The sequence below is a fragment of the Ursus arctos genome, unplaced genomic scaffold, assembly GCF_023065955.2.
Source record: "Ursus arctos isolate Adak ecotype North America unplaced genomic scaffold, UrsArc2.0 scaffold_26, whole genome shotgun sequence".
In the NCBI taxonomy this organism is placed as follows: Eukaryota; Metazoa; Chordata; class Mammalia; order Carnivora; family Ursidae; genus Ursus; species Ursus arctos.
Genome location: NW_026622941.1, coordinates 39440830 through 39466784, shown reverse-complemented (window position 1 = coordinate 39466784; position 25955 = coordinate 39440830). Strand labels below are relative to the sequence as shown.

Sequence of the window (25955 nt, the reverse complement as noted above, 5' to 3'; positions counted from 1 at the left end):
CTGACTCTCTCTCTCTCTAAAAAAAAAAAAAAAATAGAAATAAGTAAAACATAAAATAAAACTGATTTATGTTGGACAACAATGAATTTGGTTTAAAAAATCATTTGTATTGTATATTTGAAAGGAGTGAATTATATGATATGCAAATGTGCCTCAATAAAGTTGTTTTTTTTTTCAAGACAAATACAACATTGATATAATATTTTTAAAGATCTAAATTAAGGGCACCTGGGTGGCTCAGTCGGTTAAGCGGCTGCCTTCTACTCAGGTCATGATCCCAGGGTCTTGGGATGGAGTCCCGCATCGGGCTCTTTGCTCAGCGGGGAGTCTGCTTCTCCCTCTCCCTCTGCTCCCCCTTCTTGTGCTTGCTCTCTCCCTCTCTCTGTCAAATAAATAAATAAAATCTTTAAAAAAAATTAAACATCTAAATTAATGCAAAAAATCCTGATGAACAAAATATCAACATTTTATTTATTTAAATTCAATTAATTAACATATAATGTATTATTGGTTTCAGAGGTGGAGGTCAGTGATTCATCAGTCTTATATAACACCCAGTGCTCATTACATCACGTGCCCTCCTTAATGTCCAGCACCCAGTTACCCCATCCCCCTACCCCCAATAAAGTTGTTTTAAATGTGAGATATAATGCTTGTATTAGGGTTCTCCAGAGAAACAAAACCAGAGGATGTGTGTGTGTGTGTGTGTACACACACATCTGATGTTTCAGTCTGAGTCCAAAGGCCAGAAGAGACCAGGCTCGACAGACAAACAGGAAGAAATCACTCTTGCTCAGCCTTTTTTTTTTTCTCTATTCAGGCCTTCAATTAATTGGTTGAGGCCCACCCACAGCACAGAGGGCAATCTTTACTCAGTCAACGATTCGGATGTTAATGTCATCCAGAAATACCTTCACAGACGTACCCAGAATAATGTTTGACCAAATGTCTGGACATCTTGTGGCTCAGTCAAGTTAACACATAAAATTAACCATCAGAGGTCTACTTCTTCTCAATTCACATCTTCTTAAAGCATACTTAGTCTCCAAATAAAGACAATAACAAGATATAATATTTAAATACCATGATATAAAGTCATAGGATACTAAAGATGATGATAAGGAAATTGAGAGGAAAGAAAACAAATATATTTTATTTTTATACACACACACATACACATATTCATGGCAAAACAAGGAGGAGCTGGTATGACAAGTATAGTTCTGTAATTACAGAAATTACATTTCTGTAACTGGTCATGTGGTTGTAGCTGACAATTTATAACTACCTTCTTCCACTATCCCTTCTGTATTCTCTTTGCCTTCAGCAAGCACCTCCGCTGGTCAAACTCCCATTTCTGAAGGATCTGGGCCATTAGTAGTCCTGCCCATTGACCCAAACATGGGGCACAGTAATACTAAGAGACACCCTGAGGGATCTCCTGTATCCCAGACATGCTTTTCCTTACCTCCATTGTGGAACAGTCATCCAATTTCCCCTTGGTAGTCAGAATCAGTCCCAGCCAGCACAGTGACTCGCTTCTTTGCTTGTTGACTCAGACGCAGGAGGAGCCCTAAGTGGCTGGGTGACCGTCTTAACTTCCAGTTCAATGGAATCATTATTGTGTCACCTGGTGAAAGTATTCCTCCTTTGGAGCTAAGACCTCCAGGCCAGCAGAGCATAAGTTTATAGGGCAGAGGCAAAAAATTTTGTGAGTGGATCACTAGGGATAATAGTTATTGGGGCTGCTCCCATCCCCCCCGCCTTGATTCCTAGACCTGTGCATCCTGGCTGTCAGAAAAATAGCATCATATGTTGGATGCTGATTCGGAGCACTTACAGCCTTCTGGAGCAACTTGCCCCAGCTCTGCAAGGTATTGCTGCCTAGCTGGTACTGTAACTGAGTCTTCAAAAGGCCAGTCCACCATTCTCTCAAACCAGCTGCTTCAGGATGGGAGGGAATATAAGACCAGTGAATTCCATGAGCATAGGCCCATTGCCATGCTTCATTTGCTATGAGGCGACTTCCTTGATCAGAAGCAATGCTGTGTGGAATACCATGACAATGGATAAAGCCGTCTGTAAGCCTGTGAGTGATAGTCTGGGTAAGAAGCATTATAGGCAAAGAGGGCAAATCTGTATCCAGAGTAAATATCTAGTCCTGTAAGAGCAAAACACTGCCCCCTCCCGCAGTGGAAGTGGTCCAGTGTAATCAACCTGTTCAGCCAAGGGAGTGACACGATGTCAGAGGCCCAGTGTTGGTCTCTGCTGCTGGCCGACCGAGCACTCAGTGATGGTCATAGCCTTGGGGAGTGAAAGTCCATGTTGCTGAGCTTATGCAAGACCTCCGTCCTTGCCACCATGCCCACTTTGTTCGTGAACCCATTGGGGGATGCAGGAATGGGCCACAGCCCATCGGTCAGTACATAATTGCACATCTGGCCATTTCTCCTTCCAAGCAAGACAGACAACCAGGTGCGCTGCTCACAGTTCTGCCCACTGGGAGGATTCCCCTTCACCACTGTCCTCCAGGGATGTCCCTACAGGGGCTGTAGTACTGCCACTGTTCACTTCTGGGTGGTGCCTGCACGTTGTGCAGAATAATCCATAAACCAGGCCTGAGTGTTTTCTTTCTCTGTGAAATGGTCTTAGGTAAGCGTGCCGGAGGCCATAGGTGCAGGCTGGGGAACCACGGGCCCTTGGGCCACATCTTCACATAACTCACTTATGCCATCAGGGCCTATATGGACCCCATCTCATATATTCCAATTTCATTTGCTGAGACAATGCTGCCATGCATGCCCAACTTCCGTGGCTTGGTGAGTCAGATAACCCCCAGTTCGTGATGGACAGCTCAGGTCACGAAGTGACTTGGTGGTCCGTTGTTAGGCACTCAGTCTCTACTAGGGCCCAGTAAGCAAGCCAAGAGCTGCTTTGAAAAAGAAGAGTTGTTATCCGTGGAGGATGGCAAGGCTTTGCTCCAAAATCCCATGGGCCTGTGCTGCAGTTCACCTACAGGGGGCTGACAAAGTCTTGAAACAGCATCCCTGTCTGACCTGCTACTTCAAGCACCACGAAATCTACTAGATCAAGTGACACAAGTGACAGAGCAGCTCGTATGGCAGCCTGACACGTTGCAGAGCCTTCTCAGGCTCCGGGTCCCATTCAGATCTAGCAGCTTTGCAGGTCTCTCGGTAAATGGGCCAGAATGACACAACCAAATGAGGAACGTGTTGCTTCCAAAATCCGAAGAGGCCCGGTAAGGGGTTGTGCTTTTTTTTGGTTATAGAGGGGGCCAGATGCACCAAGTTATCCTTCACCTCAGTAGGGATATCTCAACATGCCCCACACCACTAGACCCCGAGAAATTTCACTGAGCTAGAAGGCCTCTGAACTTTGGTCAGATTTATTTACCACCCTCTGACATACAAATGTCTTTTTTTTTTCTTTAAGATTTTATTTATTTGACAGAGCGAGAGCACAGCAGGGGGAGCGACAGGCAGAGGGAGAAGCAGGCTCCCCACTGAGCAAGGAGCCCAGTGCAGAACTCGATCCGAGGGCCCTGAGATCATCACCTGAGCTGAAGGCAGATGCTTAACCGACTGAGCCACCCAGGCGTCCCTGACATACAAATGTCTTACTAATAAGTCTAGAGTAGTTCTACTTCTTTCTCACTACATCCAATTAGTATGATGTCGTCAATGTAATGGACAAGTGTGATATCTTGCGGAAGGGAAAGATGTTAACCAGAACTCATGCTTAAGTGTCAAGGGAAGGTTCCAACTACATGGAGGATAGCAAAGATCATCACAGCACCAGTCACCGGAAATAGAAATCCCAACACTTCTGCCCAGCACATCGCGGTGTCAGAGTCACCAAGGAAAACACAATGCAGTCAATGCAGTCAAGCCCTGGATGAAACAATGCTGCTTCTGCATAGAGAAGAGATAGAACAAGATCAGCTTCAGTCATGGGCATTGGTCCCCCATGGCCAGCAGGTGGCTCCTGGAAGCCAATGCAGGGCAGTTGACAGGCACCCCTCTGATGCCACAGTAGAAGGATGTCTCCCCCTCACCCATGGAGCCTGACATAGCCGGGGGCACGCCTGAGGACTGTGGATGCTCACACTTAGGCAGAACAAAGGGGTACACATTGAGCATGAAACAGGCAAAGATATTCCCACACAAGGTGGTAAGTCTAGCACAGGCTGGGTGGGCTGTTTATCTCTTGGTAAGAAAGTGTTCCAGCCCCAAGATCCATTCTTAACGTGGCTGAGCAGGGGTGGAAAAATGGCAGGCATGAGATTGGCTTTTCCAACAAAAGGTGATCAAGATTCTTGTGAACTAAATGATGATATAGGGCTGGAGAGTTGGTATATCCTGGAGGTAAGAGTGTGAAGGTGTATTGCTGGCCTTGCCAACTGAAAGCCAGCTACTCCTGGTGGTCCTCATTGACAGGGATGGAGAAAAATGCATTTGCCAGATCAACAGCTGCACACCACGTACCAGAGGACATGTTAATTTGTTCAAGCAATGAAACCACATCTGGCACAACAGTCACCAAATGGAGTCACCACCTGGTAAAGCTTATGATAATCCACCGTCATTCTCCAAGATCCATCTGTCTTCTGCACAGACCAAATAGATGAGTTGAACAGGAATGTGGTAGGTATCACCACCCATGCACCTTTCAAATCGTTGATGGCACTAATTTCTTCAATCCCTCCAGGAGTGTGGTATTGCTTTTGGTGTATTTTCTACTATTTTCCTAGGAAAAGGCAGTTCTAGTCACTTCCACTTGGTCTTTCCCTATACTTCACAGGTCAGGGAACCAAAGTGGGGATTCTGGCAGCTGCTGAGTGCATCTGTTCCAGTTATGTGTCCAAAGCTGGGAAATTGACCATAAGATGGGTTCAAGGACCCATTTCCCAACTGTGAGATGGACTTGAGCTTAAACTCCATGATCACCTGACCTCTGTAAACCCCAAGTCTCACTGGTGGGCCACAGTGACATTTTGGGTCTCCTGGAATTTGTGTCTGTTCATAGCCAGTGTCCAATAGTCCCCCCAAAGTCTGATGATTTCCTTTCCCCCAGTGCACAGTTACTCTGATAAAAGGCCATTGGTTGGGGGGGGGAGGCCAGGACAAAGATTAACAATATAGATCTTTGGCAGTGTCCTGGGGTCCTCCCTTAAGAGGACCCAACCTCCCCTTCATTCAGGGGGTACTGGTCTATCAACTGGCTCAAGTCTGGAAACTCTGTTTTTATGATTAAGGTTAGAATTTTGTTCACTTGATCTAGAACTTTTCTGTTTGTATAGACCAAGTGAGAACTTCGTAGGCTTCTTATCTATCTCACTTCTATGTCACCATAATCAACTAGCCAATGGCATAAGTCTTTGTAAGTCACACTGTTGTGGGGTTTTTTTTTTTTTTTGAAGTTTATTAGGTTTTTTTTGTTAATCTCTACACCCAACACAGTGCTCAAACTCACAAGCCTGAGATCAAGAGTTGCATGCTCTTCTGACTGAGCCAGCCAGGGGCCCCAAGTCAGGGTGTTCTAATTTCTGCTTTGACTCTGCTGTCCCTTATGGCAACTACTCCCACATCGCCTTTGGTGGTTGGGTATGACCACTTGGCGTCTGCCACCCTGGGATCCAATTACTCCCATTGCATTTCGTTTTACCAATTCAGCACCTGCAGTTCCCATCATTAAGGTCTGGCCTATAGAGAAGAGCAATCACCAAGCTCTATAAGGATGCTGAAGCTCCCCTCCCAACTCCCCACTGCCCCTGCCCTGCACTCATGGTGACATATGTCATCTGAACCTTCCCGATGTGTGTGAGGAGATCTTAAATGACAACTCCACTCTAACATTCCAGTTCCCCTAACCCTTTGCATCCCTTTCTCTACCATAAACCAAGTCAGGGCTGGCGTATCCAGCTTGCTCAATGTGGATCAGCTTTTGGTCCATGTTTCAGCCAACCCATCAAACTGTTAAAATCCCTTCTAACCCCCAGGATGCAATATTAATTGCAGAATCTGTGCTTAATGAGCTCATGTCAATAAATTGAGCCAGATCCAACTTTATGTTTCTTCCGTCATTACCCCAGACCCTTCATATCCATTTTCACACATGTTCTCTAAATTTCTGTCAGTATCAGTTAGAATACTCAAGTAGTTCTTGGAGTGGAGTACACCTCTCCCAGGTCACACTTTGCACCTCCCCTTTAGGGGCCCGCTGGGACCTGAGTCTAGTTATAACTCTAAAGCAAAGAGGGCTGGTGGGTGTGGGTCCTGAGGAGACTAGGCCTTGTCTTGCATGGCAGCTGCCTCAGGGGAAGCCAATACTCTGTCCTCAGGCAATGCAAGGTCAGTTCCCTCAGATGGGGGGTAAGAAGGCCAATGCCACAGGGGGTAGGGAGGCCTTTTCTCCTGGTAAAGACTTGTTAGAATGTAGGGGCTCAATGTCCACACCTTCATCAGGGTCTTCCCATGTATCCCCATTTCAGCTTTCAAGATCCCATCCCTTGCCAGCCACTGCCCTGCTTTAGAAGTAGACACCCTGGGAGACCGGGAGTTCAGCCTGTGTTGTGATTCAGCAGGATGACATTCTATGTTCGGCTTTCAGCAGTGTCCACCCTGCAGCCATAGGACACGGGGGCTCTTTGAGGACACACGTAGTAGCTTTGAGGTCATTTATGTGGCGCTTGAGTTCAGAATCTGAATCTCTAAGCTCTTCCTTTTCTTTCCTTGTTTGTTCAGTAACAATCGAAACAAGCAGCTGATCGCATTATTTTTGTTAGTTTGCCCAAAATGTTAGCGTATCATATACACAGCCACCCAGGTCCTTGCTTCTTATAAGTGGTTAAGACCATCCAATGGTGATATTTTGCAGACCTCTCTAGCCAGATCATGCCATGGACAATCAGCGCTCCCTTTATCACTGGAAATAAAATTGTGTCTTTATATCGAATCAGATTAGAGAGTCAATTCCAGAAACCCCGGAACCAATTCAGAAAACTCACCTTTAAAGCTCTGTTTACCTAGAACCACTCCTAGTACCAACCAAAATCTGTAGTAGTCAGGGTTCTCCAGGGAAACAGAACTGATAAGAGATAGATAAGATAGATAGATAGATAGATAGATAGATAGATAGATAGATAGATAGATGATAGATTTGTTATAGGAAGTTGACTCCTGTGCTTATGGGGGCTGAGAAGTCCCAAGATCAGTAGTCAACGGACTGTAGTTTGGTATTGCCTTTTATTGAAGTGTGAATAAATAAAATCAATATGCTTGTATTATTTATATATTACTTACCTTTTTTTGGTTTTTTTTTTTAAAGATTTTATTTATTTATTTGACAGAGATAGAGACAGCCAGCGAGAGAGGGAACACAAGCAGCGGGAGTGGGAAAGGAAGAAGCAGGCTCATAGCAGAGGAGCCTGATGTGGGGTTCGATCCCATAACGCCAGGATCACGCCCTGAGCCGAAGGCAGACGCTTAACCGCTGTGCCACCCAGGCGCCCCTTCTCTCCTTTTTTTTATTTTAAGATTTTATTCACTTATTTGAGAGCTAGAGAGAGCATGAGCAGGGGGAAGGGGAAAGGAGAAGGGGAAAGGGCGAAGGGCAGAGGAGAGGGAGAAGCAGACTCCCCTCTGAGCAGGGAGCCCGATGTGGGGCTCTATCCCAGAATCCCGGGGTCATGACCTGAGCTGAAGGCAGTCGCTCAAGCATCTGAGCCACCCAGGAGCCCCTCCTACTATTCTTCTGTCAGTGCACCTTTGGATAGTTTCCCGTTTAGAGCTATCACGAATCATGGGCAGTGAATATTCTTGGACACGCTCCCTGGGGGCTCATGTGCATGTATTTCTATGGGTGTGTACGGTCCTGGTTCACAGACTGTGCGCGCATATGAAACTCCATCAGCATAGCCTGAGCTATTTTCCAAAGTGGTTGTGTCAGTGTCTACACCCACCAGCAGTGTATGAGAGTTCCTGGTGCTTCACATCCTCCCCCCACTTGTTATTTTCAATCTTTTTAATTTGAGTGTTTCTGGGGGGTGTGTATTTTCTTAATGATTAATGAAGTCAAACGCCATTTCCAATGTTTATTTGCCATCTGGGCGTCCTATTTTGCGGTGCGTCCATTCAAATTTCTCGCTCATTTTTATATCAGGTTTTATGCCTTTGTCTTATTGATTTGTGAAACTTCATTTTATGTGCTGGCGGTAGGTCCTTTATCAGTGTACGTGTTCCAAATGTGTTCTACTTTGTGGCTTAAGTTTTCACTTTCGTTTCCTTTTTTATCCAAATATAGTTAACATACGGTGTCATATTAGGTCAGGTGTACAATACAGTGATTCAACGCTTCTATACATTTCTCTGTGCCCTTTCTTTTCCTTTTTACAAAATTTAATTCACATACCATATTATTAACATTGTTCCTTTTCACATTTTAATTACGCTTTGCTTGTTTCTGGCCGACAGAAGATTTTAAAAATTTAATGTGGGCAAATGTATCAGTCTTTTTCTATAGGCTTATCATTTCCTTTCGTATACTGTTCCAGATGTCTTTCCCAGGGTGCTTGGGTGGCTCAGTCGGTTAAGCGGTTAAGCAAAATGTCTTTTGCTCGGATCGGATGGAGCCCGGCGTCTGTCCATAGTGGAGCTCCCGGCTGCGGGGAGTCTGCCTGCCCCTCTCCCTGTGTCCTTCCCCCCACTTGTGCTCTCTCTCTCAAATAAATAAAGAAAATCTTAAAAAAAAAAAAAGATTTCTTTCCTTATCCTAAGATTGTCAAGATAGTTTCCTGCCTCATTTTCTAGAGGCTTTATTTTTCTGCCTTTTATATTTATGTCTGTAATTCGCCTGAAGTTGATTTTTTTTTTTAAAGATTTTATTTATTTATTTGACAGAGATAGAGACAGCCAGCGAGAGAGGGAACACAAGCAGGGGGAGTGGGAGAGGAAGAAACAGGCTCTCAGCAGAGGAGCCTGATGTGGGGCTCGATCCCAGATCGCCTGGATCACGCCCTGAGCCGAAGGCAGACGCTTAACCGCTGTGCCACCCAGGCGCCCCTGAAGTTGATTTTTGTATATTGTAATTTTCTATATGCCTCAGGGATATTTCCTCACTGCTCTGCACTGTCCCCTTTGTCATACACCAAATGTTCATATGCAGGTGAGTTTGTGTTTCAGTTATTTATTCTATTCTGTTGGCCTGTTTCTTCATTCCCGTACCAAGACCACATTGTCTTAATCCTTATAGCTTTGTTGTAAGTCTTCATATATGCTACACCAGGAACTCACATCTTTTTCTTGAAGAGTATCTTGGTTATTCTTGGCCTTTTGAATCTCTATCTAAAATTATAAATCAGGGGCGCTTGGGTGGCACAGCGGTTAAGCGTCTGCCTTCCGCTCAGGGCATGATCCTGGCGTTATGGGATCGAGCCCCGCATCAGGCTCCTCCGCTATGAGCCTGCTTCTCCCACTCCCCCTGCTTGTGTTCCCTCTCTCGCTGGCTGTCTCTATCTGTGTTAAATAAATAAATAAAATCTTTTAAAAAAATAAAAAATAAAATAAAATGATAAATCAGCTTGTCGGTTTCCATTAAAAAATCCTGTAGGTATTTTATGAGGGATTGCAGGAAATCTCTAGATAAGTTGGGGGAGAAATGCCATCTTTATAATATTGAGTCTTCCAATTCATGGACATGATATGTCCATTTCTTTAGGTCTTCCTTAATTTCTCTTAATATTGTTATAGAGGTTTCCTATTAAAAGTCTTGAACGTATTTTGTTAGAATTATTCTTAGATATTTGATATTTCTAATTCAAATGTAAATGGTATCTTTTATAACTTACTTTTTCTGTTTGTTGCTGACATATTGATTTATATGAAACATTGATTTTTGGAAATTGATCTTGTATTCAGCAATATTGCTAAACTGACCCTCTTAATTCTTATAATTTATTTGTAGGTTTCTCTAGATTTTCTATATCATAATTATATCATCTGTGAATAATGACAAGGTTATTTCTTCTTTTCCTTAAATCTTTTATTCCCTTTTCCGGCCTTCCTGCATTGGTTAAGACCTCCAGGTCAATGTCAAGCAAAATTGAATAGAAAAATGATAGGGAGCATTTTGTTGTTGCTCTCCAAGGGAAAACTTTCAACATTTCCCTGCAAAGTGTGTGATGTTTGGTCGTGGGGATTTTGAAATTATTCTGTGCCAAAGGAAGAAACTTTTCATTTATTCCTTAGTTTATTAGATTTGACCATTTTAAATCATGAATGGATATTGAATTGTCCTAAACAGTTTTCTGCATTTATTGCTCTGCATTGTCTCCTTTGTCATAAATCAAGTGTCCATATATGTGGACATAATTATTTCATTTTTCTCAATGTTTGTTTGTACAGTGAATTACACTGATTTTCAGATGTTAAGATAACTTCATTTTTTGACTGAGGTGAACATAATCATTATATATTATTCTTTTTATAAATGGCTTGTATAGGGACGCCTGGGTGGCTCAGTCGGTTAAACGTCTGTCTTTAGGTCAGGTCATGATCCCAGGGTCCTGGGCTCGAGTCCCACGTTGGGCTCCCTGCTCGGTGAGGAGCCTGTTTCTCCCCCTGCCTGCCACTCTCCCTGCTTGTGCTCTCTATCTGATAATAAATAAATAAAATCTTGAAAATAAATGGCTAGTATAAATGTTTATACTATAAACAGAAGACTTGCTTATAGGACTTTGCATCTGTGGTCATGAGTCTAATTTCCCTTTCTCACAATGTTTTCTTCAGTTTTGGTATCAAGATTATGCTTGCCTTATAAAATGAGTTGGAGAGAGTAGCCTTTCTCTCTATTATTTGGAAGAATTTGTGTTCAATTGGTTTTTCCCCTTAAATATTTGGTGTTCACTGGTACCACTTCGGGGCCTGGTATTTGATTTGTGGGAATTTTTACAATAAGAGCTTTATTGAGATGTAAGTCACATATCATACAATTCACTCACTGAAAATGTGCAATTCAATGGTTTTCAGTACATTCACCGAGTTGGGCAGTCATCACCACAATCAATTTTGGAACATTTTCGCCACCCCCAAAAGAACCCCAAACCATTAGCAGTCACTCCCCTTTTGTGGGAATGTTTTAAATTATGGATTCAATTCAGAGTTTTCTGCTTCCTTCAGGGTCAAACCCCACGCCTACATATCAGGATTAGCTCTTCCCCGAGACTCTCGCTCCAGGCTCAGTGTCAACAATGACAACAGTGAGGTACTGTCTGTGGCACCGTGCTGGGCACAGAGACACAGAAAGGAGGTGAGTGAATAGGGCCATGAACTCAGGCTTTCTAGAACCCTGAGTTATAGCGTCAGGTTAGAGCTGAGCTGTTAGACAAGCTTCAACTCCGAATCTGCATCTTTGTCTGCCAAGTGGAGAGAATAATCTCTTCTCTCTTTTTCAGGATTGAGGTGGGACACATGAGAGAGTGTGTGTAAAAGCACTTTGCCAAGTGTGAAGTGTTAAGGCATTATTACGGAAGGGCTGCCGGTTGAGCCAGAGAGACACAGTGATAGATAGACATGGACAATAATAACCGTATTTCTGAGTGCTCACTACGTGCTAAGAACCGTTTTCAGTGTTGTATATGCATCACCTCCTTGGATTCTTGCAATGACCCTGCGCAGTAAGTGCTGCTGTTATTTTTATTTTACATTTGCCGATGAGGAATGTGATGCTTAGGGGGTTAAGAAGTCGCTTAAGTTCACCACTCTACGAGGGACTGCCCGGTGGGGAGGGGTTTGTCGGTGTGGACCGACCTGTGGCCCAGGAGGGGACTGCATTTACGGCCTGTCAAGGAAGGTGCCTCTCTTCGCAGGGTACAAGGTATTCGAATAACCCCCCCACCCCGATATCTCTCCTTGTCTCCACGATTTCTGTGAACGTTCTCTCTTTGGCCTTCCTATGTGCCCCCCACCCTCCACCCCAATCCAGAGTCTTCTCCTAGCTTCACAGATCAGCTCTGGGATGGACGCAGAAGCTCCCGTTTCCATGGTGACGCAGGGAGGCTGGTACAGCACACGCCAAGTGTAGGCAGGCGATGCGGAGAATTGGCTCAGGATCCCAAGGTGTCGGCAGTAGCCAGCTCCAGGGAAAAAGACGGATCCAGCAGAAAGCCAAGTGCCTCGAGTGACTGGACCGCCCTTGAGTTCTAGAAGAACCTCCACCCCCACCGCGTCCTCCGCCCTCCCTAAACTCCTAATTTGGGAGAAGACAGGACACTTGGGAAGGGAAGCGGTGGGGGGTCCCAAGCAGAAGCTACTGCCCCTGACTTGATTGAACATAAAGGCTCCTCTTGCCGGGAAAGACTGCCCAGCGGGGGCCGCCCCCTGCCTCCCCCCCTTGCCTGGCTCCCCTCCTTCCTGCTCTGACCTCATTCTTTGAGCCCGCGCTGAAGGGGAGGAAGGCAGCCGGCAGGGGGCAGAGTCGCCCTCACGCAAAGCCGCTGCCGGACTCCTTCCTCGGCTCCGCCACCCCTGCTCGCACGAGGGTTATTTTCAGCTGACAGGCTGCAAAGGCGCAGTGGGTGGAACTCGGGACGGCGGCTCGGTTCCGGCGCTCGGTTCTGGCACTCGGTTCTGGCAGGGGCTGGGAGCCGCTGGAGCGTTGGTCTTCCCCACTGGGGGAGGCGTATTTAAGGCCACAGAGTTAGGGGCTGGACTGGCAAAGGTTTCTTCTGAGGTTGGACTCGATCCGTTGAAAATCCTAAAAGCACCCTAACCTTGAGGTGGAGGCACAGTCATCCCTTCAATAACTGTTGGTCGCGTATCAACGCCCGTGTTCGTGGATGGGTGATGCAATCAAGAACAGGTGTCTACCGGTGCCTGCCTTATAGGTTCTTAACCTTTTGCGGGGGGGAGGAGGGAGGGGTGTGACAGGTCTTTTCGAGATGATGATGAGAAATACAGACTCCTAGAAAGAATGCGCTACAAATCCGTAAACATTTTCGTATGGTTTGGGGAGACTTGTGAACCCTTGGAAGCTCATCCGTGGGCCCCAGGGCACAAACTCCCGTCTATTCTGGGCTCTGTGCTGGGCACTGAGGATCCAATAGCAAATGAAATAAATGTGATCTCTGCCCTGCCTGGGTGTGGCAGGCTAGTGGCAGACAGGTGAAGAGCTGCTTAACAGAGAGCAGGGAACTCCAGGTGCTGGAAGACCCCCTGGCGCAGACCAGGAGCCTTACTGAAGCCTTCCTGGAAGAGTGTCAGGTGAGCTGAGACCTGAAGAAGGAGTAGGAGCTGGCCAGGCAAAGAGCCGGGGAAGAAGACTTTGGGCAGGGAAAAGAGCACATGGGAAGGCCCGCAGCAGTGCTGAGACGCTGACAGCAGGCCTGTGTGGCTGGCTCAGAGATGCCAGCAGGGGGACCGGAGAGAAATGAGGCTGGAGGGGGACACCCCAGTTTAGGGGTACAACAGAGAACAGGGGACAGTTGCTGCCCTCAAGGCCACACATAAGAAAGCAGGCAGTGACAATGTGGGAGAGTCAATGCCACACTAGGAATGAACACAGGGTAGTAGGGGAGCAGGTGGGAGGAGCTTTAAGTTCAGTCTTGGGGATCAGGCCCAGGGCCCAGGAAATGGGGCTCAGTGATATGTTCAGCGTACCCAGAACACCCTCAGCTTCTGAAAACAGCTGCCTGGGGAAAAGGCAGGGAGGAGTCACGAGTGCCTAGGTTTGACTGCAGCCTACCATTACAAATACCATCTATTCTTTAGGTGACCAGGGCTGGGCTGGAGTGAACTCAGCTCTGCCTTCTTTTTATTTATTAATTTATTTTTTATTTTTTCTATATTTTATTTATTATTTGACAGAGAGCACGAGCACGTGCGCACATAAGCAGGGGGAGCTGCGGGCAGAGGGAGAGGGAGAAGCAGGCTCCCTGCCGAGCAGAGAGCCTGACATGGGGCTCGATCCCAGGACTCCGGGATTATGACCTGAGCCGAAGGCAGACGCTTAACCAACTGAGCACCCAGGTGCCCCCTGCCTACTTTTTAAAGTACCCGACTTGTGGCCAGAGACAGCCATGGCTAGAAAAGCAGAGGAGGAGAGAGAGCAGAAGGCTTGGCCCCTGGTTGGAGGTCCGGGGTTGGGGGCGGGCGGTGGGGGTGGGGGTGCTGGGAGAGCATGGGATGAGACAGAGAAGATGTTGCAATGATTTATTGGCAGTGATTTATTTCACGTAACAAACACTCCTATTGTGCTTACGACATGCCAGGCACTGTCCTAAACATCTCATAAATGTTAACTCATAACATTCCTAGGAGGTAGGCCGGATCATTATCCTCATTTCACACATGGAGAAACTGAGGCACAGAGCAGTTAGTAACTTGGCAAGATCAAATAAGGGACAGAGAGCCGCCATCTGAACGCAGCCAGGCTGGCTCTGGGGTCTTTGCTCTTCACCACTCAACTACGCTTCCTCTTGACAGGAAAGGCCGTTACAAGGGGTAAGACTTGAACCTGGGGGGCGCCTGGGTGGCACAGCGGTTAAGCGTCTGCCTTCGGCTCAGGGCGTGATCCTGGCGTTATGGGATAGAGCCCCACATCAGGCTCCTTCGCTATGAGCCTGCTTCTTCCTCTCCCACTCCCCCTGCTTGTGTTCCCTCTCTCGCTGGCTGTCTCTATCTCTGTCAAATAAATAAATAAAATCTTAAAAAAAAAAAAAAAGACTTGAACCTGGGCCTCCCACATAAGACAGGCGAGAATCCCACCCTTGCAGCTCCTAGGACACGGAGAGGAGCACCTGCTTTGTGGGAGAATGAGAACTTCATCTCTTCTCATTCTCCCCTCACTCACAATTTTCTTACCACACTGCTCTTTCCTGCCCCAGGGCCTTCTTACTTGCTGTTGCCTCTGCCCTGACACGTCCCTGACAAGCATACACAAACACCTTCCCTCACCCCCCTTTTCCCAGGCTGACCCCCACCCATCCTTGATCTCAACCTCACTCTGGGTTCTTCAGAGAGGCCCTCTGTGAGTCAGTCTCTGGATTAGATTTCTTCTCTTATTCTCTCATAGTAGTATCCGATTATTTTCCTTTATCGCCTATGTCATCTTTTGAAATTATAGATCTGATCGTTTATTTGTTTAATGCCTGACTCTCCCATTAGACTCTAAGTTCGTTGAAGGCAAGGACCCCATCTTATTTTCCACAGGACACCTTGCTCCCGGCACAGCGCTGGGCACATAGAGATATTCCATGACGTTTTGCTTAATGAGTTCATGAATTTAGAGGGATCTCAGAGGTCTACTTGTCGGATGCTTCTACCTTCTCCTTGAATACTCCCAGTGACAGAGAACTCACTATTTCACCAAGAGGCCCATTCTACTTTTGAAGAGATTTAATAGTTCGATAGTCTTCCTTATCAAAGGAAAATTGGACCCCCTGTTACTTCTTGGTCCTAGTTCGGCCCTTTGGAACTATATGCAATTAAGATAATCTTTTACAGAGTTACAGAGAGCCGTCATGCTCACCCCTTCTGCCCTTGATCTTTCTCTGTGTCGGCTAAACAGGTCTTTCAGTTTTGGTAGGCTCGGTTTCTTAGCCCTTCTCTACCCTGTTCCCCTTTCTCAAGAAACACCCCCTTTGGTCAGCACACAGAATGTAGGCTGATTTATGAATTATCATCCTCCCCAGCCACCCCCACCTGGAATACAAGTCCAGCAGGATAAGGGAGAACAGAGAGGAGAAAGTGAGAAAAGAGAGCTGTTTCTCACCGATGTGACTGGGGATGTATTTCTCCAGGAAACAATGTTATTAGGGATGGTTGGGGCCCCGGGCTAGTCCTGGACTAGATGGACCATTGTCAGCTCCGTTCTGGGTCAAACGGTCTTTCTGGACCCATTTAATACTTTTTCTCTGGGAACAAATGTGTTTGGCTCCCAAACAGCCAAGTTATATATAAACCCTTTAGATAACCAGCTTACGGATTGGGAACTGCTTCCATAGAATATTTAGGTAACACCGAGTGGGAGAGTGAAGGGATGAGAACAGAGTGGGCTTACTCAGAGAAGTTTCCAAGAGGTTTTTGGAGCAAAGATGGTGAAAGTGGTAAGGCACACAGGCTTTAGTCAGACAAACCCAGGTTTAAATCTGAGCTCTGCACTTAATGGTTGTGAGACCTGCTGGCTTTATCTAACTTGCCCTCAGGTTCCTCTCTCTAAGGAAGACAGTAGTTTCTACCTGACAGAGTTGGAGGGGGCATGAAGGAGAGATGGTTTGTGGCCTTCAGCACAGGGCCTGGCACGTGAATGCTGATGAGGGGCAGATGTTGTCATGTTTTCAAAATGGCGGTCTTTCCACTGAGGTGACAGGCCAATGTCCCGAAAGCCAGCATGCCCCTTTCCCATCTGCGGGAGGGAGTTCAAGCTGATTACAGTGAAGACCGTCCTCTGCTGTCCTAAAGAGACATTCCAAAGAATGGCTTCGAAAAGGGGACTCCAGAGGGGGGCTAGGGGGACAAAGGCGTAGGGGGTCTGCGTGTTACCAAAGGCCCCCGTGCTTCGGCACACACTGCTTCTGTAGAGTGTGTGTCTTTGTGGGCCCCGTGTGGCTCTGCTGACTGTGTGTGTCAGTATGACAACATGCGCGAACCTTCTACCAGTCTCAGTGGGACTCAAGATCCCCCTCCCTCTGTCAGGCTCCATTACTCAGCTTTCGCAGCCCCAGGCCTTATCACTTAGCTGTCTGCCCTCTGGCCTCTTCCCTTTGTTTACCAACTTGGCTGGCTTTCTCCTCTGGGAACAAAGGAGGTGTTCAGTTCTGGGCAGTGCCTGGCTCCTGCTACCCCACCCCCACTCCCTTCCCTTTCCAGGAGCATTGCCCCTCTCTGTCTCAGGCAGACCCCTTGCTCCTGAGAGGCCCCTTCCCACAGTTCCAGGGAGAGGAGAGACTGAGCTCCTTGCTGGCACCCCCTTTTTCTCACCCTCTGGCCCCCATTCTTGTCCCCAGCGAGGCCCCTAAAGCTTCACTTGTCTAGGCTGGAGGCAGCTCCTCTCCCCATTGTCTGGCCAGGATTTGGAAGCTCTGGTTTCCATAGCAACCCCTGGGCATTTAATTAAGGGAGGAGGCCTTCATCTCTTCTAGTCCAGGCAGTTCCAAATCTCTACCCGAAAAGGATACCCTGAGGGGGTGAGGAGAAGCATTGTCCTCCTGTACAGCACAATTCTGCCTTCTCCGCAGAGACCGTTATAGCTTTCCCAGCCCGCCTCCTCCCACCTGCCACCCCTGTCCCCACGCCACACCAGAGCAGGCTGGGGAGACCTCGCGAACCAGCGAGGGCAAACCCCAGGTCCCAGGATAGCAGGGGTTTTGAGGGGTCGTGGGCATCCTCACCCATATACACTTTTGCTTTGTTTACTGGTTGGGGATGGGGTGGGCGATTCTTCAACATTGACCCTACTATCCCATTGCTTCTACTGTGGCATGAATGGGTTCAGGGGCTCTTTGAACTCCCTGAAATGGAACGTAAGTAAAAGATTGTACGTAAGTTCATTACAAGCTTTTTCTTGGGTACTGGGTACACGGCTTTCATCAGATCCACAAAAGGGACTGTGAGCTCAAAATGGTCCCTAGCTCGGCCATTTGCCAGCTGTGAGACCTTAGGCAAATTCCTCAACCTCTCTGTGCCTCGCATTCCTCCTCTGTAAAGGGGGATGATGGTACTTCACAAGATCGTTGGTATCTGCTGAGAGCTCAGTAAGGGGTTGTTGTTAGAGTTTTTGTTACTATGAGAGAGGGTGAAACGGAAGACCCCGAGGCTTATCCACTCCACACTGATACCCCCTCAAGGTGGCACGTTTTTTAACTCGGGAGGCATTAACCCCTTCCCCATCCTCCCCCCTTCCCCCCCTCCCCCCCATCCCCCCATTCCCTCTCTGCCCCACCCCAGGCTGCTGGAAAGTGCTCTCAGGACTCTAATCGGAAGCTGGCAGCTTTCAAGAGCCTCGTCATGGGCTGGAATTTCCATGCTCCGGTCACTGAGATTCCAGTTCCTGAAATTCCTGCCTCTGGTTTCTCAGCTGTGGCTGTGAGCACTTTTCCCCATTTCTGGTTAGTTTGTGTGTGTGTGTGCTTCCTTTGCAATGTATTTTTAGACTTAGGGAAAAATAAACACAGTTCACACACTAGCACCTTCCTGATAGTTCGGTTCCTCGCAGGCACGAGGGTGGGGGCACTTGTTTTCCCTGACCGGTCTAGAACTCTGCCCTCCCGCTGCTACGTCCTTACCTTCTGTTGAAAATTCCCAGACTTACCCCACCCATCTTTCATCACTCTGCCCCTTCCACCCCTGCAGCACTGATCAATGCAGATCGTAACACAGTTCTGAACCGTACGCGCCTCTGGGTCTTTTATCCTTGTTATATTTTTATCCTGTTTCCCTCCCGGAAACTTCCCCCACTGTCACCGTCTTTTCTCCCTTCGGAAGAGGCAACTCTATCCAGGCAGCTCTTGGCTTGTCCCGCTGATTCAAAGGAGGAGCTGGGGAGTCAGAGGAGCTGGGGACCCGCACCCCCACCCCCAATTATGTTGAGGCTTCATCATCACGAAAACAGTGTTTACCTAGGACAGCTGCGGAGAGAGCTCAGCGCAATAAGCCGGGAGAGCCCCGAGCGCAGTGCCCCACAGCAGCAGAGGCCTGAGTGTCGGAGCGGTTACTCCCCGGACCTGAGGGTACCCCCACCCCGGACAGTATAGCCCTCGCTTCAGTGCCCACGGCAGCCTGAGTCACGGAGCTGGACACCAGTGTCAGAAGACCTGGGTGACACAGGGAGGCGCGAAGGAGAGATGTGGGAAGGGCTGAGAGCTAGCCTGGGGAGACAGAGAAAGGGACTTACTCAATCTGCACAAAACCCAAGAGGGAAGGACAGGCTTCCTAAGAACAGCCTTCCTTCGGGCCTTTCCGGCAACTCGCTTGACTCTCCCCCAGGGAAGAGGTAGTGGAAGGGCTGGAGAGACAGGCTGGCCAGCAGAAGAACGCCCTGGCTGTGGCTGAAACCTCTGGCTCGGGAAATCCAAAGTTCTGGCTGAGGAAGCGGAGGCTCCCAGAGGTCGAGGCTTGTCGAAGGTCACGAGATAGCCTGTGCTGGGCACCTGACGCGGGGCCCCAACCCGCCCAGCGCGGACGCAAGGCTCTCTCAGCCTGCGAACTGTGCCCTGGAGGCGGGTGGCACCGCACCGGGCAGGTGGCAGGCCGGCCCGAGGGGAGACTCCCAGTTTGCTTAAGATTTGCACCCCGTAGAAAGGGCCAGAAAGAACACAAGGTAAGGCCAGTAATGGCCTGTAATACTAAAGAAAGCTCAGGAAGAGGTTGAGTCCCCTACCCGAGGTCACAGGATAGTGACTGAGGGTCAGGATCAGATGCAGGCAGCCCACGTGGCTTGAGCCTGCACTCTTGACCTGTGCTGCCTCTGGAAGTGCGGGACTTGGGTTTTGCATGTGGCCTGCCTGCTGCTGGACTCTGGCTGTCTGGAGTGCATTCTCGGCTGTGTCCTGGAAGACTGACTGTACGTACAACCAGAAGGGCTCTCAGAGAGCAAGGCCGAGTTCCAGTTCTGTAGATGACAAGCCTGGGGCCCAAAGGGAGAAAGGGCATTGATCTGAGTCATTCCTTCAGGTCTCCGAGTAGTTATTGAGCACCAGCTATGCTCCGGGCACTGTTCTAGGCCCCAGGGAAACAGCGGGGAACCGCGAGGAAAAGGCCCTTCTCCCACAGGGCCCACCTCGTCAGAGTGGAGGAGAGAGACAAGCTATAAAAAAAGTCAGTCGACAAAGAACATAAACCAGAAAATATAGTGACAAATGCCAGAGAACATGAAAGAGAATGATCGGGTGGCTTCTTTAGCCTAAGTGACCTCTCTGGGTAAGAGACACTAAACCTGAGCTATAGGGGATGAAAAGGGGCCAGTGGGGACAGTCAAGAGGAAGGGCATTCCTGGCACAGGGATAGCAGTGAAAGGCCTGAGCTTAATTCCCAAAGTGAATGCGTTGGGAAACTTTTGATTTCAATATAAATGTAGTGTGTCTGTGTGTCTGTGTGTCCGTGGGCTACCCATATGTATATATACATAATAGGTATGTATATAAGCATGAGTGTGTCTATGTTTTGGGTTGTGATTAACATGTTATTTCTAACTGTGACTTGGCGACAGAAAGTTGGAAAGCCATTATTGGAGGAATCAAACCAAGTTCAGCATGGCTGGAGCATAGTGGGAGAGAGGAAGACTGCAGGGGAGGAGGCCAGCTGGGGGCAAGGGCAGGTCCAGGGCAGGTCATGTATGGCTCTAGAAGCCAGGATAAGAATTTGGATTTTATTCAAAGTGGACCTGCCCCCATAGGAAGGCTTATGCCAGGATGGACATGATCCATGTAGTTTTTTGGTTTTGTTTTCAATCTAGCCGTTTAGAGAGAGAGAAACGGAGTCTCCTTGCAGTCATTCTCCTGCCAAAACATATTTGCCTCGCTTTTGCAGGCAAGATTTGTGGGGAGCGTTGGGGGGTAGTTATACTTATGTCCATCTTTGCCTGATCAAGAAGGACCAGATCAAGTAACCCAGGAGGGGCTCCCCAGGGAGGCGGTGAGAAGGAGGACAAGAGAAGGCAGAGGAGGGCAAGGGAATTGCTACGTGGGAGGATGGACTTGGGAGTAGGTCTGGCTTAGGGTCCACACCCTTGTCCAGCTCACTCCCATGTTTCTGAGGTGTTTTCCTCCCTGTGGATGCCCCCGCCACCCACGGCATGAGGCCTCCCTACTACTCACCCGGCAAGTGGTCACCTCGGTCCTCCCCGAGCCCTGGTGATGGTGAGAGAAGGCAGGCAGGTGCACCGCTGTGGTCTCATCGCTCTCCCGCTCCAAGTGCCTGCCCTGGGCACGGCTGCACGGCGCTTCCTCCGGCCGCCGCCTGCTCTTCTGTTCCTCCAGCCGAGTCTGAACCAGACAGAACACAGACTTCTTCCCCTGTTTCCCCTGCTGCCCCACACTCCACCATCCCATACTTCCCTCCTAAATCCCAGTCCAGCTCACGGAGCTTTGTGCGTGTGTCTTTTCTCCTCCTGTGCCCATCCTCACTCACACACGCAGACATGCGTTCCCAGGTCCTCTTTCCAGACCTCCATCTCTTGCTTCCAAGCCACCCCATTCCCCCAGAACATTCCCTATTCCCTGGCTCCATCTCAGCACCTTTGTTTTTTTAAAGATGATAAATAAAGTTTTATTTATTTATTAGAGAACGAGAGTGGCAGAGGGAGATACAGGCTCCCTGCAGGGTCCCTGCTGAGCAGGGAGCCTGATTCGAGGCTTGATCCCAGGACCCCCGGGATCATGACCTGAGTCGAAGGCAGACGCTTCACCGATTGAGCCACCAGGAATCCCACCCGCCCCTTTCAGCATCTGGTTCTTGTTTTACCTCATAGCTCAGTGCTGCTTCCTCCAGAAAGTTTTCTTGGGAAATTCTCCTTTTTCCGAGTGTCTCAGCAAACTCCTGTAACAACAGCCAGCCCCCAGGAAGGGGAGTGGAGAGCATGAGAAGGCGAAAAGCCCCAGGAATGGGCCTGGCACTCACAGCTTGGCTTTGGTTTTCTCCCGGGGAACAGAAACAATTTCACAGGATACCAACATCAACACCACTCTCTGACCATGCGAGGTCAAGAACAACACTTCCCTGTAGTCACACCCAAACTCAGACAAAAGCCAAACATTGTCCAAGCCACAGTTATGATCAAATACCCCCATCCTAGCCCGTGGCAGTGGCTGCTCTTTCTTCTACCCACCCCACTTTTGGCCCATCCCCTCTTCTCATAAGATGTATTACGTTTCCCAATCACAGAATTCCCCAGCTTTCCGATAACAGAGCAAACCCTCGCTTCCCTGACCTCTCCCTAAATCAACAAATATAAGTCGAAATCCCAGGTCCTTCCTATTGCCCTTTTCCCGGATGCCCAGAGTTCCACGGCGGTGTGTGGTCTCCTTGTTGAAATGAATCCCTGTGCCCAATTTTGTTCCCCTAACACTGTTGCTGGTCTTTGGCTGGAGGGCGTTGACAGGAGCAACATACAGGTGCACACTTTATGTAATTTTTAAAGTACAGATGCCTAGATTTTGGTTTTAAGTGCACTCTATGTTATTTTATTTATTTAATTTTTAAAGGTTTTATTTATTTAAATAATCTCTACACCCAACACAGGGCTCGAACTCATGACCCCTACATCAAGGGACACACGCTCCTCCGACTGAGCCAGCCCCCATTTTATGATGCTTTCGTGTCAGATTTCCTTCCCTATCATGTTCTGCCCTGAATCGTCCTCCCAGTCGATTGGATTGATTCTTCAGTGCTTGGGCACGCGTAGCATTTTCCTGCATCTGTACTCTCCCCTCACCAGTCTTATAACAGATTTGAGACCCTGGGGCCACCCGGGTTGCTCAGTCAGTTAAACGTCGGACTCAGTTAAGACTCTTGGTTTCAGCTCAGGTCATGATCTCAGGGTCGTGGGATGGATCCCCACATCAGGCTCAGCGCTCAGCAGGGAGTCTGCTTGTCCCTCTCCCTCTGCTCCTCCCTCTCTCGCGCTCTCTCTCAAATAAATAAATAAATAAATAAATAAATAAATAAATAACTTAAAAAAAGAATCAAGACTCTCTTCCATCGCCTTCCAGATTATGTAACCAGATCTGAACCCTCCCTCCTCATCACTCCCACTGCACTGGGTGTTAACTACCCAAAGGGCTCTTGCTTTATTTCTCCTCATAGCTGTAAACCCTCTGAAGGCTAGCACTGAGTCTTTAAAACTTGGTTAGCGCTCCAGCGGCTGCTCCAGCTAAAATGCCCAAAGGTCAAGGGTTCCCCAGTGCTCGGAGCCAGAGATCCTTGCGATCATGAGACGTGGTGGCTTTAGACTAAAGGAACAGGGCACCTGAGTCCTATTAAGGGGAGGGGAGAAAGGGCCTCATTCTGCCACACTCGTAGGGGATGCTGGTGGCAGGTTGCCTGGGAGCTCTTTGTAAGAATCCCTAGGGCAGAGAAAGCTGGGGCTTGTGTGCCCTCTCGTAAGAGTCTGGGTGAACTTGAATTTGCCATCACCCTGAACACCTTCGTGTGTTATGTCACTGTCCCAGATAAGGAATCTATCAGAGTAATCGGAGCCAAAAAAAGATAGGGCAGTTCTGAGCTTTGACCATGTGGTACACACACACACACACACACACACACACACACACACACGCTACCCAGGCTAGTGGGTTTTTTTTTTTTTAAAGATTTTATTTATTTGACAGAGATAGAGACAGCCAGCGAGAGAGGGAACACAAGCAGGGGGAGTGGGAGAGGAAGAAGCAGGCTCCCAGGCTAGTGGGTTTTAAACGGTGTCGCCCAGAGTTTGTTCCTTGGAAGCACCCCAAGAGGGGAGGGAAGGCTGACTGAGCCCCGCTCCAAGTCCCTCATTCTGATTCAACCGGAGCAGTTTGGTTTTTCATCTTTTTTTGTGTTTTGGGATTTTGCATAAGATTTAATATGTAAAGGAGCTTTACTACATGTAAACAGCACCATGCAGATGGAATGAGCAAAATCCCAAATCTGGAAGACACTGTAGAACAAACAACTTGCTTTCTTCAACAAACAAATCACAAGAAAAAAAAGGGGGGAGGTAGAACCTATGAAATAAAGACATTTACGAGCCGTGTCAACCAAATTCAACATGCGCGCCTTGTTTTAGATTAATGTGTGACGCAGCTGGGAAAATGTTAACACTGACTGGCTATTCGATGATACTAAGGAGTGAGTTACTTATTTTTAGTTGTGACCATGGTATTATGGTTATGTTAACACACTCCTTTTAGAGATGAGTACTGAAATATCTATGGATTAAACGGTATGATGTCTAACATGTGTTGGAAAATCATCGAGTACAGGAGGTCTAATGGTGAGAAGTGGGTGGGGGGATAGATGGAGCAAGATTATGTTGATAATTATTGAAGCTGGGTGACAGGTGCATAAGTGTTCATTGTTATTATTCTTTCTCCCTTTTAAAATGTTTGAACATTTCCACACACGCACAAAAGCCTTCTAAAAAAATAAGCTAAAGGAGACTATATAAATAAGATTCGGAATTATAACCTTAGTTTTTAAAGTAACAGATCTATCAAGATATGATTCACATATCATACAATTTGCCAATTTAAACTGTACAATTCAGTGGTTTTTAGTAAATTCACAGAATTGTGCAACCATCAGCTGACCAAATTTAGAAGATTGGCATCACCCCCCCCAAGAAACCTCGAATCCATTAGTAGGCACTCCCCATTCCCCTGATCCTGACGGCCCCAGGTAGCCACTCACCTATCTGCTGTTTCTTCAGTCCGTCTGTTCTGAACATTTCACACAAATGGAATCAGACAATATGCAGTCTTCTGTGCCCAGCTTTTTCCACCTTAGGATAAGGTTTTCAAGTACAACCTTGTTTTCAAGTATAACCTCTTTCTTGATAGGAAAGAGCCACCTTGTAAGTTTCTTACTCTGGCTATGGATTTTTAAATAAAGACACTTGGATAAGGTTTAAACAAACTTAGGGGAGGAAGTCTAAGTAAAATAAGAGAGAGAGAAAGAGAGAGAGAGAGAGAGACAAAGAAAGAAAGGCTAAGGGCCCCTTCTCCAGTCCAAACCCCTCACATTGCGTTTAAGGAATGGGCCCAGAGAGGGAAGTGACTTAGGCAAACATCCTAACAGCTTGTTAAAGGCAGAGCAGAGTCCAAAACCCACACCTGCTGAACTTTGGCTCCGTTCTCTATTCAGGTTGCCACGCTGCCTTCTGACCTCACACACACACATACACACACACATCACTTTTCCCACCGCAACTCATAACCATGTGACTCGCAAAGTATCTTCAGACACATCTGGAGAATCCGCCATGATGGGGGCTGTTTTGTCTCAGCTCAGGCTTTCCGCGGCCCTGCCCCGAGACGCAGCCGCCCAGGGGAGAATGAATGTTAGCACAAGCTCCCAGAAATTCTCCCTCAGAGGAGCTCAGGAATAGCAATCTTGTTAGAAGCCAGAGGAAGCTGTTTGCACGGCACGAACGGTTTTCACTTACATTGAGTGTTTCTTTGGAGTGGCTGGTAGAGAGGGTGTATATGGCGGCGGGAGGCTGGTGGAGAGCATGGGGGAGAGAGAGGGCTAAAGCCTTTTGGGTTTGGGGTCCATTGGGGGCTGCCATCGGAGGGAACTGAGTTAAGGGTTAAGAGGATGTATGGGAACCCCACAGAGGCCTCCAGAACTGAGTCCAGATGAGACTGAGGGTGAGGAAGAGGAGGGAAAGGTCAGGCTGAGGGAAAGGACTGCATGTTGAGGCAGTCTGTGATCTTACAGCTCTTCCTGGAACTCTCCCAAACCTTACTTATGGGCAGTTCAGAGCGGCTGTCAGCCTGCTGAAAAAGGGCAAGAAGAGGACAAACTCTATAGACCGAATATCATCCGAGGGCAGAAAATGAAGCCTCAGGGATGAAGTGGGGAAGAAACTTCCAGAGAGCCTGGGAGTGGAGGCTGTGGTAGTACCTGGATACCTTACTACTCAGGAGGTTCCCTTAGGAAGGGGCACCTCAGGAGAAGAGTAGAGGATCATGCAACACTTAGTCCTGGAGCCCTCAGCCCAGTAATTTAGACTGGATGCCACAGAATTTGACGAGAGGCACACAGGCTAGGCTGTATTCTCAAAGTACCCTCCATTCTCCTATCTAGAGTGAGCATGGAATCTCACTCTTAGAGGTCTGTTCCTTTGGGTCTGGGAAAGGTTTTTAAACATCCTTTATTTATTCATTAATTTATTTTTAGAGATTTTATTTATTCATTTGAGACAGAGACAGACAGACAGACAGAGAGAGCATGAGCAGGGCAGGA

The 25955-nt window shown here is 47.8% G+C and overlaps 1 long non-coding RNA gene across 1 annotated transcript; it reads right to left on the bottom strand.

The window, feature by feature from the left end:
- Positions 1-3424: 3424 nt before the first annotated feature.
- Positions 3425-24752, bottom strand: LOC130544864 (uncharacterized). Its single transcript, XR_008961544.1, has 4 exons — positions 24399-24752; positions 21474-21548; positions 20828-20995; positions 3425-3932 (listed from the first exon to the last, which is right to left on the bottom strand). It is a non-coding gene; the product is annotated as an uncharacterized LOC130544864 (long non-coding RNA).
- Between the last annotated feature and the right edge of the window lie 1203 nt (positions 24753-25955).